Source organism: Sus scrofa, chromosome 1, assembly GCF_054392235.1.
Source record: "Sus scrofa isolate SSC_HxYL_T2T_F1_AM1 chromosome 1, Sscrofa_HxYL_maternal_Yorkshire_Landrace_v2.0, whole genome shotgun sequence".
NCBI lineage: Eukaryota > Metazoa > Chordata > Mammalia > Artiodactyla > Suidae > Sus > Sus scrofa.
The window spans coordinates 115,831,759-115,851,514 of record NC_139383.1 but is presented as its reverse complement, the minus strand read 5'-3'; the positions used below and the strand labels follow the sequence as shown (position 1 = coordinate 115,851,514).

General features: G+C 44.7%; 1 long non-coding RNA gene across 11 annotated transcripts in view; it reads left to right on the top strand.

Annotated features, from left to right (window-relative positions):
- Window positions 1-10,966, top strand: part of LOC102164252 (uncharacterized) — a 234,037-nt gene extending 223,071 nt beyond the window's left edge. The window contains exons 9-14 of one of the 11 annotated variants that reach the window (XR_014840293.1): window positions 881-1,051; window positions 1,444-1,505; window positions 2,705-2,816; window positions 3,657-3,733; window positions 4,305-5,867; window positions 10,615-10,966. This is a non-coding gene — a long non-coding RNA (uncharacterized LOC102164252). Of the gene's footprint in view, window positions 1-880; window positions 1,506-1,817; window positions 2,021-2,704; window positions 2,827-3,656; window positions 3,734-4,304; window positions 6,890-10,614 lie in introns of those variants that run through there. The other 10 variants (XR_014840283.1, XR_014840282.1, XR_014840303.1 and 7 more) reach the window with 10 other exon arrangements.
- The last annotated feature ends 8,790 nt before the right edge of the window (window positions 10,967-19,756 follow it).

The window sequence follows — 19,756 nt, the reverse complement described above, 5'->3', positions numbered from 1 at the left end:
TATCGGGCAACATCACCCCACATTGAGGGGTCACACACTCCCTTATGTCCTTCACTGTCTCCCTAGTGCTGTGTGTTCCCATTACTAGGAAGCCTGGTTCTTGCCAGAGAACCCAAATAAGCCCCATGGCTCCATAATCCCCAATCAGCCTTCTCAAACCTAGACCCCTCCCTTTCCCATTTATCTTCTTACACCAAACACATGGTTTAGAGCCTTTGAGATTCTCTTTAGCCCTTTGGGGACCCAAAGTCCTCCCAACTCAGTCTCCCCACCCCCACCCCACAGTGCATCAGCCCACTCTCACCTGACTCCCCAAACTCACACTCTGAGCAGCACCAGGGGTTTTGCTTTTTGTTTTATTTTATTATGCCTCTCACTTCCTTTTCATTTTCACCACAATCCTTCCCATTCAATAATTCAATTCATTTTTCCCCTCTCCTATTCCCCATAAGAAATACTTCCTTTCATAATCTTTTACCTTGGGATCAAACCGATTTTTCCTCTGAAACACTTGAGGTGAGGTGGGCATCTCCTCTTGGCTTTGATCTTACCCACCCGCCACCAGCTTTCTTCTTTAGGGTTCTTCAATTGTGCTAGAATTGTGAGACATTTTCAGGCCACTTCTGTAGTCTGTAGTCACCCTATAAGGGCAAGGATGAGCCTGTATTCATGTCTATGCCATCGCAGTGCTTGGTTCACCCAGCCTGATGTGCACAGAATGTTTGTGGGATGAAATGGCATAACTAGAGGCCTTCCTCCTTGCATCCAGGATGAGGGTTACTTATGTGAATCTTGTCTAGCACTGGTTGGGGGAAGGGATGCTACTGGCCACTGGGGAGCGAGATTTTGATTCCCTGGCACATATTCCCTTACTTCCTAGCAGCCCAGTCTGCCTTCTCAGGAACCCTGGGGAATCAAGCTGGCAAAGGCATCACCATCAGACGGCTTTCTGCTGACCGGCTCAGGAAGAGGAAGCCAGCTTGCAATCTTCAGAGTATCCACAGCCCAGGGAGCTGCTGCACTGCGAGGCTGTAACAGACACCTGCCTCAGGCAGGCCAGTGGGGTGGAGCCCTCTGAGGAAGAGGGGGGAAGGGGAGGGGCAAGAGGACTTGGGAGGAGGAAGAGAAAGGAAGGAAAAAGGCAGAGAGGGAAGGAGTAGCCAGTCAAGACCCCTGACTGCCCCTGAATCCTTTTGCAGAGCCATTATCAAAATTGATTTTAATAAATGAAAGATTTACCTGGGTCGAACATTGTTTTTAACTGGCGGCAATTAATTAATTAACCATCACTAGCCTGGACAGCATAATGGGATGATATTTTGATGCTAACACATTATTGAAAAGGACAAGCCATGTTTTGTTTTGTTTTTTTCCCAAGTAATCAATTAATCAGCCCCAAATGAAGATTCAGACCACTGCCTATGCTCACAGGCACTTTAATAGCTTCCTTTACCAGGACCCCAAATACCCTCTTTAAGACTCTGTGCCCCGGGAAGCAGTTTGAGGTAAGTCAATGTTAACTCAGTATTTAAAAATTACAATAGTTAACTTTAAGAAATCTCTAAAACATCTTCTTCATAATTAATAAATGAAAAATGTTCCTGCAGCTAATCAATAAAGTTGTTAGAGAGAATTGATCGGATGGGGAACTCTTTTTGTGGGTACAATTTTTCACCTATTCAGAACAAAAGACTCCCTGGAGCACGATCAACGTGATAGACACTTAAGAGTCTGACCCAAAAGAAAAAAAAAAAACACAGAAAGACGATTAATTAAAATCTCCAGGAGTGACATTTGCTTCCATCCTGTGGGCGAAGAGCCGGGTCAGGTGTGCAGGTGGCTACTGTGAAGCTTCAGGAAGGTTAGAGAGGCAGAGGTGCCTGGGGACGACCATCACCCTGAGGCTGTGCCCTGGACATGCTGGAGTCCCAGCCTCCTTGGAGAATAAAAACAGAGCTGGTCCATGGAGGTCTGTGTTCATTCAAGTTGGTCAAGGAGCATGGTAGCCGTAATCTCACAGGTGGGTGCATAACATGCATGCAAATATGCTGGAATGGAACAGCATCTCTTCTTTTTTTTTTTTTTTGTATTTTTTGATTGTTTTTTTAGTGCCGAACCCATATGGAGGTTCCCAGGCTAGGGGACGAATTGGAGCTAGAGCTGCCAGCCTATGCCACAGCTACAGCAACACAGGATCCTTAACCCACTGAGTGAGGCCAGGCGTCAAGCCCGTGTCCTCATGGAGACTAGTCGTGTTTGTTAACCACTGAGCCACGACGGGGACTCCCCTGGAACAGCATCTTGCAAATTCTTTTAATGCATAAGATATTCGGCATGTTTGGCAATGGCCTTGAGTGCCCTACTGGATCTCAGACTTGACAGTGCCCCAGAATTAACTGTACAGTTTATGAGGCCTATGCATACCCACTGAATCAGAACCTGTAAGACCTCGGCCTGGGAATCTGTGTTTTTCGAAAAACGTGTCCCAGTGATTTGACCCTGGTTCACATCAGGCTGACATGATCACTGATTTTGTCCATTTACTTATCTCCAGGTATAGGTTCAGGCTGAGTGATAAGTGAAGTGTCCCCTCCTCTTTGTCTTTTGTTGGACGAGTCATAACACAAAATATTTACTGAGTGCTCACTGTGGGCCAGGCGTTGTATTCAGCACCTAAAGGGCATTGGTCATTTACTCTTCACAGCAAGCCCAGGAGATGGGTGAAGTGATTATGACCATTTTACAGAGGAGTCATCTGAGACCTAGAAGGGGGGTGTCATTGGCTAAAGACGACATGCCTAATAAGAAGCCCTCAGGTAGGTTTTGAAGCCAGGTTTGTCTGATTTGAGGACATTGCTCTAACCATGAGGACACCCTGCCCCAAATGAATATTGGGCAGCTGGGACGGCACAGAGCAGAGCTGGGCCTGGTAGCTCTGAACACACAGGATTGAATGAGAGAATTCAGATCCATGAAGCTTTACCTCATGTAATTAAGTAGATTAATGTAATATTTTGTCCCTCTTTCTAGAATGTGGACTACCAGTCTTCTTCAAGCTGAGAAAGGGTGAAGGTTGTTGAGAAGGCAGAGCAGAAGGACAGCTATAATTTGCCCAAAGGATTTTTGTCCAGAAAGCTTACTCTTTTATTAGAGTAACCAGAATCTAATTAGCTGATAACTTTACAGTATTCTTGGACAACTGGGGCACGTATTTAAAATGCAGGTACTCCAACCCAAACCAGAACTACTGTCATAGGCACTTTGCATTTTTAACAAGCTCCCCGTGTCATTCTGATATCTTGTTAAGTGTGACAGCCAGTGATGTAGCACCTCCACCTTAGCCCCATCTCCCATCCCCAATGAGATGCTGGTGGGTGATATCTTAGGGATGTACACAGGGGGTATTCAGGTTGTTTATTGTGGTATAACAAACCACCCCAAATGTAGTGACTTAAAATCACTCAGTGCTAAAAACAAACCTTTATTTAGCCCACCAGTCTGTGGGGTAAGCCCATCTCTGCTCCGTGTGGCATCAACTGGGGCTGAAGTATTTACTGCCAGGATGACTTATTCCCAGGGCTGGCAAGTTGGTACTGGTGTGGGCTGGGAGTTCACGTGGGACTAACAGCCAGGGACCTTGGTTCCTCTCCACACAGACCTCTCCACAGGCTGCTTGGCCTTCCCTACAGCATGGTGGCTGGATTCCAAGAAGCCAAGTTCCAAGAGGAAGAAGGTACAAGCTGCTGGTTTCTTAGAGTCCTGTGCTGGGAAACTGGTTCAGCATCACTTACTTCTGCAGTCATTCTGTTAGTCAGTCGACCATGGGGCCCAGATTCAAGGAGAAGGAACAGAGACATTCTCTCAATGACAGGAATGTCAAAGAATCTGGGGACATGTTTTAAAACCACTACCATCCAGATGTCTGGCATGAACCCACCTTTGCAATTAATTAGTTTTGTCATGGTAGAGGATCCCTTTTCTTTTCCAGTCTTGAGCAAGACAAATAGGTGTGTGTACTGCTGTCCAAGGACCTCTGATGCTATGTCTACACCTCACAAACAGGAGAAATAGAGAACATGGGGGCAGGAAACTCCTCTGTAATGTTTGCCTTAGTTCTTCAGTGGTTAATATTGTATTGAGATTCCTGCACACACACCTGAAATCCATGTCCTTGTGGGGCTTATTTAGCTTGGCTGCAGTTTTAGGTCAATTTCAGAAATCCTCCCCGAGTTCCCGAGAGGGCTGCGGAGGTTAACTCAAGCATTGGGATACAGACCTCGTTACATGGCCATTCCCTCCCTCAGGTCTGCCCAGCATGAGGACACAATCATACAACAGCTCGCTCAGAATCTAAAGGTCATTCTTCAGAAGAATGCAGATAAAAAGAATATCTGCTTCGGTGTTGCTTTAGTGTCTTCGGAGATCTGCTCAAAAGAGCATCAAATATCCCCCAAGTTAGGGAAGAGCCAGGGAGAAGAGAAGAGGGGGAGTTGGCCAGTCCATCTTACTTCCTCATTCCGGCAATGAAAGATGGTGTTACTTCCCCCTGACAATGTTAAAGGGATCAGGGGGATCAGTGAGGTCCCTCCATCATAGCGATACCTGGGACACGCAATGCGGGACTCGTACCAAGACCTCAGGTAGGTGTGCAAAGTGAGGGGTGAAAATGAAGCACCTTCCAAACCACCCAGAACAAATGGAGCAGCAGAGATGTGGTTCCAAAACTCACATGGCTGATTTGACACATAACCATGAGAAAGATCATCATTTTCCATACGGATGACTACCAGGCACATGAAATAATGCTCAGCATCTCTAGTTATTAGAGAAATGCAAATCAAGACTACAATGAGGTACCACCTCACACCAGTCAGAATGGCCATCATTAATAAGTCCACAAATAATAAATGCTGGAGAGGGTGTGGAAAAAAGAGAACCCTCCCACACTGTGGGTCGGAATGTAAATTGGTGCAACCATTATGGAGAACGGTATGGAGGTACCTCGGAAGATTAAATATAGAGCTACCATATGTTCCAGCAATCCCACTCGCGGTCATCTACCTAGACAATATTACAGTTCAAAAAGATATACGCAACCGCATGTTCATTGCAATACTGTTCACAATAGCCAGGACGTGGAAACAACCTAAATGTCCATTGACAGCTGAATGGATTAAGAAGATGTGGTACTTATACACAACAGAATACTACTCAGACATAAAAATTAATGAAATAATGTCATTTGCAGCAATGTGGATGCAGCTAGAGATTGTCATATTAAGTGAAGTCAGTCAGAAAGAGAAAGACAAATACCATATATCACTTATATGTGGAGTTGAAAATATGGCACAGATGAACCTATCTACAGAAAAGGAACAGACTCTCAGATATGGAAAACAGACTTGTGGTTGCCAAGGAGGAGGGGGAGGGAGTGGGATAGACTGGGAGTTTGGGGTTAGTAGATGCAAACTATTACATTTAGAAAGGAAGGGCAGTGAGATCCTACTGAATAGCACAAGGAACTGTATCCAATCTCTTGGGAGAGAACATGATGGGGGATGATATGAGAAGAAGGATGTGTATATCTTTATGACTGGGTCACTTTGCTGTACAGAAGAAATTGCCCAACATTGTAAATCAACTATATTTTAGGTTAAAAAAAAAGATCATTGTGTTCATGTTTTCCAATGGGTGTTTGCAGGGCACCCCTCTCAGAGAAAGGTGATTAGGGGAGAGAGAAAGGGCAAGCACTGAAGACATGTTGACCTTGCTTATTAAGTAAATTCTAGGTTCTGGAGCACTGGAGGAATCATGAAACAAGTGTAAGTCAGACAGACATCTCAGAAAGGGAATGTTCACCAAAACAGGTGGGTTTTTAATATTCCTCTTCACTTCTCATTTGAATATATGATTGTGTCCTTTACAAGCTCATCTGTCTTTTCATAATAGATGCATTCCAAAGAATTCTAAGGAGAGATATCTTTATAAGTAAGTTTCATTTCACATGTGCAGTGAAAAGTGCTTATTTAAAGGGCCTTTGAGATAAATTATGTTTCTAATGATCTGGATTGTCAATGTACATTATCTTCTTCCTCCATGATTTTATCTGTAAAAAAAAAAAATCAGGATAATCTTTGACATTATTTTCAGTCCTAATACTTCATGATCCTAGGAACTTGTGAAAACTTTTTAGAATCTCAAATTCAATAAACCAAAGAGGCCCTATTCCTGGGTTTGAGAATGTCCTGTTCATACTGTGGTCATACCTGGTCTTTTTAAGCACAGAACTACAAACATTTCTAACAATAAGAAAAGAAGGTTAGGGGTTCCTAAACATTGGAGGGGACTCTATTGCAATTTCGTTGAAAGCTAGGGATTGTATTTATCAGATCTCTTTCAGTTTAGTTTCAGATGACCACTACCCAATTTATCCTGGATTAAACAAAAAAAACAGTGGGACTGCGTGTGGTTACAGAAAAGTTTAAGAGATGAATCTTCAAGAACAGGCTGATCTGGGGTCTCCAAAGAGATCATCAGCCATCATCTCTCTCTGTTGGCTGTGTTGTCCTTTGTGTTGATTTTTTTCTCAGCAGGCTTCTCTACACTGTGGCAAAGAGGGCCACCAGCAAAAGCAGCCTTGTGCATCAGTGTGGCAACTTGAGTGGAAAGGATTCCACAGAAAATCTCAGGACATGACTTGAGTCACATGTCCAATCCTGAAAAATTGCTTGGGTGACTGGTTGTGCCTGGGGCGTGGGACTGGGGATGGGGTCAACCCCATTCTGAACCCCTTTGAGTAAATAAGCTGGAAGGAAACTGGGGTGCTGTTACAAAACAAAGGAAAAGGAATATTGGGCAGGCAAAAAATAAACTCGTTGCCCAGTAAAAATGCACATACCTTGTATTTGTTTCCTAGCACTGCTGTAGCAAATTGTCATGAACTTAGTGGCTTAAAACAATAGAAATTTATTCAGTTCTGGTGCCCAGAGATCTGAAATCCAGGGGCCAGCAGAGTTATGCTCCCTCCAAAGACTCTGGGGTTGGGTCCTTCTTGCCTCTTTCAGCTCCGGTGGCCCCAATGTTCCTCGATTGTGGCGGTATCACTCCACTTCCTGCCTCCCCAACCCTCCTGTGCCCTTCTTCCCTGTGTATCTCTGCATGTCTTCTCCCCTTCTTTGCAGGACACTAGTCACTGGATTTAGGGCCCACCCTAAGTCCAGGAAGGTTTTATCTTGAGATCCTTAACTAATGACATCTACAAAAACACTATTTCTAAATTAAGATCTCATTCTGAGGTTCTGGGTAGACATGAATTGAGGGAGTGGGAGAATGCTACTGAAACCACTACGTGTCTCATAAACACACACACGTAAAATCTGCCATCCATTGTCAGCAGGCTCATGGATTCACTCAGTTCCATTAGCAGGTCATCAAAAAGGAATATGAACCAAAGATTAAGATGCCTAGATTAGAGTTTCTCAACCTCAGCTTATCAACATTTGGGGCTGGAATAAGTCTTTGTCTTGAGGGTTGTCTTATCCATTGTAAGATGCTACTTGCATCCTTGGCCTCTCTTCACTAGATGCCAGTAGCACCCTTCCCAGAAATGACAATCGGAATATCTTCTGACATTGCCAAATATCCCCTGGGGGCCAAAACTGTCCCCAGTGGAAAACCATTGACCTCAAATATATCAGGATGGACAGTGCCATTCTAGTGATCCAGCAATCCTGGGTACATGTGCCAGTGACATCACATAGAGTAACAGATGCAAGAATGTTCAACACAGCATTTTCTGTGGCAGCTGGTAATGGGCATACACTGCAGGTGCCCATCAATGCAGGGAATTGAGAAGGCAAGTGTGGTTTAAAGAAGCCTTGTATCCCACATGCTCCTTTATCCTCAGACACGACAGTGTCTCCACCATTAACTGTGTCACTGGGCCAAGATTTCAAAATGCCTCAAAGCTTCAGTGTGGTGTTTTGACATATAAGTTCTGTGGCCAGCTTTGCTCAGCCTTTCGCTCAAGGCTCACACCCTTCTATTGTTCACAAGTTCCTTTTTAGGGAAGAGACTGTTCAATCCATCTTTGCCTCCAGAACTTGCTTGATGCTTTGCACTCAAACACCATCCAGTACACACTACATTTGTTAAATATGTAATAGTATTACCTGGAATTTATTTGTTAACTCTACATAAGATGTATGGAGATTGCTTGAGATAAAAATAAATGTTTGATTCTTAAGAAAATAATCTATTTTTAGAAAGTAAATAGAGTTTAACTTGGTTGTCCTGCATAAATAGGAAATCAGATTATTCTTTGATCTTACTTTTCCTTTTTAAAATTTAATTCATGGAGAGATGACCAATTGTGGATGACCCCAAAGCTTAATAACGTATCTGTTAGTGTTCTGGGGGAAAAAAGCCAAAGAATTAAATTAAGTATTAACGGGGTTTGAATTGATTTGAGGAACTAAAACAAATAGCTATCCTACCTTGTTGTGATCTAGTTCTTTGTAATTTTACTGCTAAGATTGACTTCAAACTTGGAAATAAAGAGAACTCTTTTCTTGCACCTTGGGAATCCACTTGCCTAGGGTTACGTGATGGTGCCAGATACTCAGTTAGATGTAAATTATAATTAACACAAGAGCCAAAGTAGTAAGCAAAGTTGGACCATATAATTACTCATTTATTCATTTATTCATCTGTTCACCCATTCGGTGAGCATCACGGTGCCCCTACTGGGTCAGACACTGCTCTAAGTCCTTAGAGATTTAGAGACACACTAGAAACATTCCCCATCCTCAAGAAACTGCCAGGATGATAAGGAGAGGCAGGCATGTAAAAAGACTGGGCAGCACCCTCTCACTGGGGCCGTGGTAAGTTGTGTATGGAGAACGGTGGAGACACCAGGCGGGCAGGTCTATTGAGGCAGGGGCAGGAAAGTTCTCGTAGAGAAGATGACCTTACATTGGCACCGCAGGGCTTGAAGAACATCAGGAGATGCCCAGTGAGAAGGTGGACCCTGAGATTTGGAGAGTAGAAGAAAATTCTATCCTGGAGATCCCGACCTGAAGGTCATTAGCTTTGAGGTGGTTGTGTGAAGCTGAGATGCTAAGACCCTGAAGATGGCCCCATAAGTCACCTCAGAAAATGAAGGTGGGATTCTTTTGTGGCAAAGCTGGTTAAGGATCTGGCATTGTCATTGCAGCAACTTGGGTTGCTGCTGTGGTGTAGGTTCGATCCCTGGCCTAAGAACTTTCACATGCCAGCCCCAAAAAAAGAAGGAGGAGGAGGAGGAGGGGGAGGATAGGGTAGGGAGGAGGAGGACAAAAAGAGCTGGTCTGAGCCTTAGCCGGTGGAGAAGACCAGGGCAGGACCTTTGGAACTGAGGGCCAGTTTCTGAGGCCAAGACACCAGAGGAAGCTTACCTTCATTGTCTACGAACACAGGCTCTGGACTCAGACAGATCTGTGTTCTCATACCAGCTGTGTGGCCTTGAACAGATTGCTTAAACTCTGTTTGGCTCAGTTTCCGTAACCACAGAAAAGGAGCATTAATAGTACATACCTCAAAGCTGTTGGAAAAAATAATGACATAATATTTATAAAACAATGCCTGGCACATAGCAAATGATCGTTGAACACTAGCTATTGCTATCATTTTTATTATTAAAATGGATGTGAAGGAGTAGGGGGAAACTTTAACCCTTTAACTACTACATTGTAACAAAAGCTTTTATTTATTCAAGAATTACTTATTGAGGGCCTGTGAAACACCAGGCATGGTTTTTGGTGCTAGTAGGCCTGAAGAGCTTCGACAGAGGTTAAGAAGTCAAGGAAGTGGAATTCCCATTGTGGCTCAGAGTGTTACAAACCCGACTGTTATCCATGAGGATGTGGGTTCTATCCCTGACCTCACTCGGTGGGTTAAGGATTCAGATTGCCACCAGTTACAGCGCAGTTCACAGGTGCAGCTCAAATCCGGGGTTCCTGTGGCTGTGGTATAGACCGACAGCTGCAGCTTAGATTTGATCCCTAGCCTGAGAACTTCCATATGTTACAGGTGAGCCCCACCACCACCAAAAAAAAAAAAAAAAAGGAAAACAAGTAAAGGAATTTATGAACTTAGGGAAGAAAATGTGTCTTTGTTTTCACTGAAGTAACTGAACTTTAACAAACCACAGTATTAGCATGACCTCTGGTTTGGCACCAAAAGAAATAAATATTTTCATATCACACTACAGAGTGATATGATCCATTTAGGTCTCTGATTCATTTTGAGTTAATTTTTGTGGCAGGCATAAAGTCTGTGTCTAGATTAATTTTATTTTTTCCATGTGAATGTCCAGTTGATCCAGCACCATTTGTTGAAGTCACTGTCTTTGTTTAATTGTATTGCCCTTGCTGCTTTGTCAAAGATCAGTTGACTATATTTATAGGGTCTACTGTGTTTTCTTTTTAACTTTTTATTACAGAAATTCTCAAACATACACAAAAAAAGAGTAGTGAAATAAATTCCCTTGTAACTGTCACTTAACATCAACAATTGTCTGGTTTAATTAGTTTTGTTTTATCTTTATTCTTTCCCCTGTCACCCAACCCTGTGCAGGAAATTTCTGATGGAACACCTACAGCTTGAGAGCAAAAACCCAAATAACCTGAACGAAACATAGGCAAAGGACCTGAGCAGACATTTCTCCAAAGAAGATGTACAAATAGTTTAATGAAAAGGTCCTTATCACTGATCCTCAAGGAAATACAAATCACAACAACAATGAAATCCTCTCACACCTGTTCAAATAACTCTCATGAAAAAGACAAGAGAAAACCAGTGTTGGCGAGGATGTGGAGAGAAGGGAAACTTCTTGCACTGTTGGTGGGAATGTAAATTCATGCAGCCACTGTGAAAACAGCATAGACGTTCTTCTAAGAAATAAAAATAGAACTACTATATAATCCAACAATCCTACTTCTGAAATCAGTATCTTGAAGGGTTACCTGCATTCTCCATGTTCATTGCAGCATTACTAGAGCAGCCAAGCTCTGTAGACAACCTTAGTGTTTGGCAGTGGATGAATGGATAAAGAAAAGGTGATGTATCTATACAATGGAATATTGCTTGACCCTAAAAAGATGGAAATTCTGCCATTTGCAACAATATGGATGAACCTGGAGTATGTTACACTAACTAAAATAAGCAGACATAGAAAAACAAATACTGTATTATCTCACTTATAGGTGGAAACTGAAAAAGTCAAACTCACAGACGCAAAGACTAGAATGGTGGGCTGGGGGATGGGAAGATTTGGGTCAAAGGTCACAAACTTCCAGTTGTAAGATGAATAAGTTCTGGGGATCTAATGTGTAGCATGATGATTATAGTTAATAATATTGCATTATAAGTTGCTAAAAAGGTAGATTTGAGGTGTTCTAACCACACACATGTACACATACACACACACAGTAATGATATGAGGTAATCCACGTATTAATTAACTTGAGAGTGGTAATCATTTCACAATGCATGCAAGTATTAAATCATCACATTGTACACCTTTAAAAAATCATGTTGTGCAACCTAAATATATATGATTTTTATTTGTAATTCATATCTCCATAAAGCTGGAAAAATTCCAGACATTGTATCCTTTCATCTGTGAACACCTAAGTGTATATTTCTAATCTAGAAAAACTTTTGAAACAAAACCACAATACCATGATTACACCTAACAAGAGTCTTTGATCAAATTTTCCCACTTGTCTCAAAAATGTGGTTTTACAGTTGGTTTGTTCAAAGCAAGATCCAAACCAGGTCCGCATATTGAATTTAATTGATATGTCTGTTAAGTCTCTTTCACTCTCATAAAAAAGCAACCCAAAAACCACATTTGTGGTCAGGAAGGCCCGGCTCCAGCCCCCTACAGCAGCGTGACCAAGCCCTCCTGTGCCCTTGGCACCACCCGCCAGCCATGTGGCTTGCTACATTCGCTTGCTGATGGTCCTAAGTGGGAAAAACTGCTTTCATGGGGGGGATGGGAATGATGGGCATCTGCCTGACATCTGACTTGTCTGTTTTGTCTGCACAGCACCTAACACTATGTAGCAAGTGATCAATCCCACTGGACAATGCTGTTCAATCAGAACTCTTCTGACAGTGGTTTTTTGGGAAAAAGAAGGGCTGTTCTTTTTTTTTTTTTTTTTTTTTTTTGTCTTTTTATGGCCGCACCCAAGGCGTATGGAGGTTCCCAGGCTAGGGGTAGAATCAAAACTAAACTGCCAGTCTCTGTCACAGCCACAGCAACGCCAGATCCAAGCCATGGCTGAAACCTACACCACAGCTCACGGCAACACCAGATCCTTAACTCACAGAGCAAGGCCAGGGATGGAACCTGCAACCTCATGTATGCCAGTCAGATTTGTTTCTGCTGAGCCACGACAGGAGATCCAAAGAAATGCTGCTCTTAATAGCAGGAATCTGCAAGGATTTCAAACAGCAAAAGAGCAAAGTGTAAGTCTAATAAACTCATGTCAAATTTCCACATGCTGAGCATGGTTCTAAGCACTTTGTATGTACTAACTCATCTAACCCTCACAACGAACTGATAGATGTGGGTACCATATCCTGATTCACAGGAGGGGAAATTGAGGTATGGAGTGGTGAAGTGACTTGCCCAAGGTCACACAGCTGGAAGGTGTGGACAAAGGGAACCCAGGGAATCTGGCTTTTAACCTTCACACTGTCTGCTTGGGACCCCAGAATACAAGCTGTAGGGTTTAGTTGTGGGCAGAGGACCTGATTCTGTACACGTGAGGGGACCTCAGGAGAGGGGCCGGGATCTGACCTTGTGAATGTTTAATTTTGCCATTTGGATGGGCAGGACCATAAACCACACACGGGTGCTAGGGGGCATGGGTGGCCTTGGGCTGAGGTTGAAAGGGTTGGGGTGATGGGGCAGAAAAGCCAAGGGAGACCCCACATTTGGGAGGGGAAGCCCATTCTCACCTTGCCTGGGCCAGACCTTTCTGCTGAGAGCTGAAATACTCCAGAAGCCCAACCTCACTGTTACCAGTTTTTAAAAGACTGTGAACTCCAGAGCTCGAAAACCAGAGATGAGGAATGTACTGCAAACAGGGTTTCTTGGAGGGGAAAACGCAAGGTCATGCTTGCCATTAGCTTCCATCTCTGCCCCACCCAGAGCGCCGCGGCAGGAAGTGGTGGTCAGGAAGGCACCCTGTGGCCTCCAAGAGTCAAGGCTGGGCCTCCGAGGGAGCCTGCCTCCTGTCAGTGGTGGGCCCAACGAACTGGCTTAATAAATGTTTTCACTTTGGCATTTGGAGGAGGGCAGACCCAGGCCAGGCCCCAGGAGCGCTCCGAAGTGCCGTGAGCCCGCTGACACTTCCCTGCCCTTTCCAAGGTGTTCTCCTGACAGCTGCTACCTGGGGGCCGCCGGGCTGAAGGAACTACCGTGCAAGGTGGTGACCTTCTAAATCCGGATCAGTTAATGAACCTGGCCGGCCCCGGGAGCCCCGGGAGCCCCGGAGGCTGCACCCTCTGTGGTGGCTTCTGCCAAATTCCTCTTGTTGTTTTTGATTCCTTTCTTCTTCCTCCCCCTTTCCCATTACGCCTGACATTTCTAAGGCCAAGTTTTGTTACAAGCAATTAGCCTGTGTCAGGGATCTGGGGAGAAGAGCTCTGAGCCAAGACACAAGCTGGGGTACAAAGCGCATACATACTGCCTGGAAGCCGGCTGCCAAGAGATCCTGCACAGCTGAGACAGCTGTCCCTGCACTGATAGTGGAGCAGGAGGCTCCCAGGGAAGGGAGGGGATTCCAGGGTGCAGCCCCCCTCCCTGTGCAGCCCAAACAGGGGTCTGCCATGCTCTGTTCTGGAGCCCTCTTCCTCATTCTAGCCTAGAAACTCATTCTCCCAACCTGAGCTTCCCAGACCCTGGAAGTGCTCAAAGGCCAGAGGTCATGACCTATTTTCAATTGCTGAAAAGAAAAAAGGACATCAGGCATGCATATTCACAATAAGCTGTATGGACATATATATAATATATGCATATATACAGACATATATATATGGACACAATATATAAGCTGTATAGGTATATATATATATAAATATATATACAGAGAGAGAGAGCTTATAGGCATATATATACAGCTAATAGACATACACACACACATACACACACACATTTGTCATTATTTTTTCAAAATTTCCTCGAATGATTTGTCCACTCAGCAAGGTTGTCTAGACACACAGTTATCAATTTTGTGTGCTGACAAAAACTAGGAACATGACATTTCTTTTTTTTTTTTTTTTTTGTCTTTTTGCCATTTCTAGGGCTGCTCCCGTGGCATATGGAGGTTCCCAGGCTAGGGGTCGAATCAGGGCTGTAGCCACCGGCCTACGCCAGAGCCACAGCAACGGGGGATCCGAGCCGCGTCTGCAACCTACACCACAGCTCACGGCAACCCCGGATCCTTAACCCACTGAGCAAGGCCAGGGACCGAACCCGCAACCTCATGGTTCCTAGTCGGATTCGTTAACCACTGCGCCACGACGGGAACTCTGGAACATAACATTTCTGAATCAATGAATTTCATGGAGGAGTCAATGCCCTTCACGTGCAGGGTGCTCACGGGAAGACATCAGGAGGAGAGGTGCTGAGACACTGACCATTCAACATGGACTTCCCCACCTCAGCCTCAGGGCTTCCTGGCCCCACTGGGTGCCCCTGCCCCAGGCCTCCACCCTCAGACCTCCCAGAGGATGTCCAGCCATTCAAACCCAACCACTGGGGTCTTGGGTTTAAAACTCAGCCATTTGCACAAATGAACCTATCTATAGAACAGAAGCAGACTCACGGACATGGAGAACAGACTCGTGGTGGCCAAGGGGAAAGGAGAGAGAGTGGAATGGACTGGGAGTCTGGGGTTAGTAGATGCAAACTATTACCTTTAGAATAGATGGGCAATGGGGTCTTGCTGTATAGTCCAGGGAACTCTGTCCAATCTCTTGGGATAGAACATGTTGGGGGATAATGTGAGAAAAAGAATGTATATATGTGTATGACTGGATCACTTTGCTGTACAGCAGAAAGTGGCACAACACTGTAAATCAACTATGCTTTAATTTTAAAAAAGGAAAAAAACACTCAGCTATTCAAACCCAAGCACTGGTTTCAATGACTTCATCTCTTCAGTATCCAGATACAATGAACCGATTTAAAAAAATCTACATGCACTCCTGAGGGATAATCTGACCTAACCCTTCTAGATCACACAGGAGGATTTCGGAAGTGACATTCTCGCTGTAGTTTCCATGTTTGTTGTGGAGCCGCAGGTGAGCATCTCAGGAAGATGAGGGAACTGAGGCTTGGAGAGGCCATGCACATGGCCTAAGGTCACATGGGGTTTTGCAGATGCCATGACTGAGCTTGGGTCTCGAGCCCACGTACAAAACTCTTCCCACTTTGAGAAAGGCAGTGGCTCCCTGCCATTTGCATTCAATCCATGTTTCATCTACAATCTATGAAGGGAATATAAAATGAGAGGCTGCAATAGCAACAAGATCCAGACACCCAGAAATAATCAATTTTAGTCCTAAAGCAAATAGTGCTCTCCTAAAATCCCTTGCAGCCATGCTCCTAACTCTACTAGACCACAGGAGGCTGCCTGCCTTTCAAGGGCAAGGGCAAGGGCAAGGGCAAGGGAGGAACAAAGACGAAGAGACAAGGAAGAGAAAAACCTAGGTGGAAGCTGAAGGTGAAGAGAGTTGCACCAACTTCTTCCTCGGTGGGAGCTCTTTCTCCCCAGTTAGATGAGGTAGAGGGGCTGGGAGCCAACGGATCTGTCCTCCTGGGGGAAGGCTGTGAATGGCCTGATTGTAGAGAGTATTGGTTAATGGACCTCCAACCCTTCCAAGTAGCCTGGACCACCTTGGCTGATGGCACTCCTGACGCCACTCAGAGGCCTTTCTTTTGGTTGTGCTAAAATAACACCGCTTTCTGGACTCTGGACCCCTCTTACTGACACCAGATCAATGGCAACCATTTGCACCCTGAATAGGCATTTTCCAGACCACACAATGATGCTCTAGCCCAAAAGGTTTGCTTTGAAAGATGGGGAAAATCTCTCTTCCATGCTGTCCAAAACAGAACAGCTGTGACCATTCAGCCTCCCTTTCCCCACTCTTAACACCTATTCCAACTTTTCAGGTCAATAAATTGACATGACAGTTTTGACCACCAGGACAAAAATAATATATTAGTGGAAGAAGCAAGAAACATGCAATCAATCACATTGTAAGAAATAATGCAATCAGTCTCATGAGTGAGAAGGCCCCTCTTGACTGTGTGTACCAATCAGTGACCCAAGCTCCTCCCACAGCTTAAAGCTGGGCCACCCTCTACTGTCCCATCTATCTCTTAAGATCCCCATTGGATGGGTTTCTTTTTCTCAGTCATGGAGCCTGCCTGTTACATGGTGACAACTGATGACAGGTCTAAAATGCCAAACCTCCTTGAATGCTTCCTTTCTTGCTCTTTCTATTTGGAGCCCCATGAATTTAGTGCTGCAAAGGGTGGAGGGAACCTAGAACATGTTTAACCCTCAGCCTTCATTAAGAATGCTGCCCAAATCTGGCATCTCCACCAGCCAATGGACCCTTCACTGGAGGGACAGACAGGAAAACTTGTATGAATAACTGAGACCAGCTGGGTATTTGTAATCATCAGTGAATTGGGGTGGGGTATGACTAGCACCCAAGAAATGACAGCTGAAGTTCCAAAGATTGAATAGATGGGAAAAAGAAACAAGGGAGAGTTTTCTTCCCCCTTCACCCCTCCTGACAATCATAACAAAACAGGCAAATAGCTAATATCACCTTTTATGTGTAATAGGGATTTGAAGAAGAGCCATTTCCAGGAAGTGGAGATAAAATGAAATAGGAAGGGAAGCATTTCTGACCCCTCCCCAGGCAGAGCCGGCTATACGGTGGTTCTCCACTTTGGCAGCCCCAACAGTCCTGGGAACTCTTTAGGAACACAGGTGCTCAGGCCCCTCTCCAGACCCACTGCACCAGAAACTTGGGCGGGGCAGGGCGGTGCGGGGGGTGGGGGTGGGGTCCCAGGTGTGTATATTTCAACAATATCCTCCATCCAGGTAATGCTGAGGTTTGTTCAAGTTTGAGAAGCTCTCAACTACAGCCACACCCGTTTCCTGCATGGGGGTCTATTCAAACGGGAGTGGAAGATCCTCCCAACACGGGCTCCCTGCCCCCAGCTGCTCTGTCCCACCCACACCCCCTGCCTGTTCATTCCCTAGGCCTTGTCTACAGAGGCATCAGACCCCTTGCCTGTTTCCTAGCTTTCTGTCAAAAGCAAATTCAAATCTCTTCCTCCAAAGACCCTTTCAGCCCTGGGAACTGCTCCCTGTTCAGAAGCCATGTGCGCTAATATCTCCGCCTCTCATTCAGCACTTGCCTTTTTTTTCATTTTTAGGGCCACGCCCATGGCATATGGAAGTTCCTAGGCTAGGGGTTGAATTGGAGCTACAGTTGCTGGCCTACACCACAGCCAAGGCAACAGCATATCTTAACCCGCTGAGCGAGGCCAGGGATGGAACCTGAGTCCTCAGGGATACTAGTCAGGTTCCTTACTGCTGAGTAACAAAGGAAGCTCCCTTTCTTGTCTATTGTAAATACTCCTTCCCCAGACAGGCTAGAAGAGCCGAGGGGAGCAGCATCCTTGCCCTGGAATTCCCTGTGTCTGCCACCCCATGATCCCACACGCCCTGGGCGATCCCAGGTGGGCCCAGCAATCTTTGCCTCCAAAGGAGATCCCCAAGTGAGTGTGTAAATCAAAAAGGATGGCCTAGGGGCAGGGGGACCTCAGGGTTTCCTCCTAGGACTGTCCTCCCAGGGCACAGCCCACTGAGCCCTCCCCTTCAGGTCCCTTCATGTTATTCCCCACGTGGATTAGAGGCTGAACACAAACAGAATACAAAAGACAAAAGACAGGGAGCCTTTGCTGCTGTCAGAGTCTATAAAAGTCTTGGAAGTGACAGCAGGAGCTCTTGCCTGCTGCTGCTGCTGCTGCACTAAAACCCAGAAAGAATCAATTTCAGACCCTGGGCCAAATAGTGCCCCAGGAGGCGTGCCTGTGACAGGCCGTGACTCCGCCCAGACCCTGGGACCCAGCCCTGCCCTGGATCTGGAGGGGGAGGGGTGGGAGAGGGAGGTAAGGGGGAGGGGGAGGAGATTTTACAAAGGGAATGGCCCTCCCTCTCTCCCTCTCTCTCTGGCTCCTCTTTCTCTGAAATCCTCTTCACTCCTCATTGGAGTCACTAAAATAAATCCTTTTCTTTCTTGCTTCACGAACCCTAGAATGTGATCCCACGATAGGGACTGTGCTACCTTCCTCTTTGGATCCCAAGTCCCCTAAAAACATATTCGTTTTCAATAAATGCATAGATCATTGATCAGGGCTGTTTAGGGCTCCAGAAATTACATTCATTTATCCTTCCGGGTTGTAAGAAAGGAATTATCTATCAGGGATCAGTGAGTGTGAGTGTGTGTGTGTGTGTGTGTGTGTGTGTGAGAGAGAGAGAGAGAGAGATGAGATACCCCAAGATATGCTCTTAGCTTTATTTACTTTTTACTTATTTATTTTCAGAATTGTTCATCATATACGTTAGTGATTTACATCTAATAGAAACAGAAAGCTCCACGGCTTGGGTTGCCAGATTTAGCAAATAAAAGCACAGGCACCAGTAAATTTGAATTTCAAATAAACAACAAATATATTTTGAATATAAGCAGATCCCAAATACTTCATGGGGCAGATGTATACGAAGCCAGTACTTGTTTATCTGAAATTCAAATCTGCCGAGAGTCCCATATTTTATTTGGCAACACTATCTCAGGACAATTCAAGCAGAGAAGGACAAAGGCACTGGTAGTTAAGAAAAACTTTAAAAATTGTATTATACTTCATTGCATCATTTTTTAAAAAAAGAACAAAACCAAAAATTGCTTCCGCAACACAATTCTTAAAAGCAGAAATTAGGCTCCTTTTATGTGAGTGCAAACGTAGGTGCCAAGCAGGGGTCTCAGATGGAGTGATTTTAAATCTCAGAAAGAGCTTAGCTGTTTTTGTAAAAAGGAAAGTTGGCAAGTGATTAGTGCCGATGTGGCCCAGCTGCTCCTTTGTACTTTGAAAGAAACAATTAAAATGGCTGGGACATTAAACTTTAAAGAGCTAAGTCTTTCATATTCAGAAGCTAATTTTAAAAGGAGCCTGATACCTGGGAGAGAAAGGGACATTTTCCAAGAGGATATAATTTCTGACCTCCTCTTCTGCCTTCAAGGCTCTAAATTTTGGAAAATCATTTTAAATAGCCAGAGGTAAATGTTCCAGGTACATGGATAAATACTGGACTAAAAAAGCTTTCTCTTGCTTGGTCGTGAACATGCCAGATATAATTTTTTTCACATTTTTGATAATAAAATGCACCGTCTGAGAAAGTGAAAGCATTCCAGAGTAGACAGATCCAGAACTACTTTCTTTCTACAAATTGCTGAGCCTCTGTGATGTGCCAGGCACTAGGGTTAAGGGGGAAAAAAAAAAAAAAAAACCTGAACAAAGCAAATCTGTACCCTGGAGGAAGCTCACATTTAAGTGGGGAGGACAGATGGAGCAAAGACAGCTCCCTGTGCAGGAGAGGCAGTGTGGAGCCAGAGT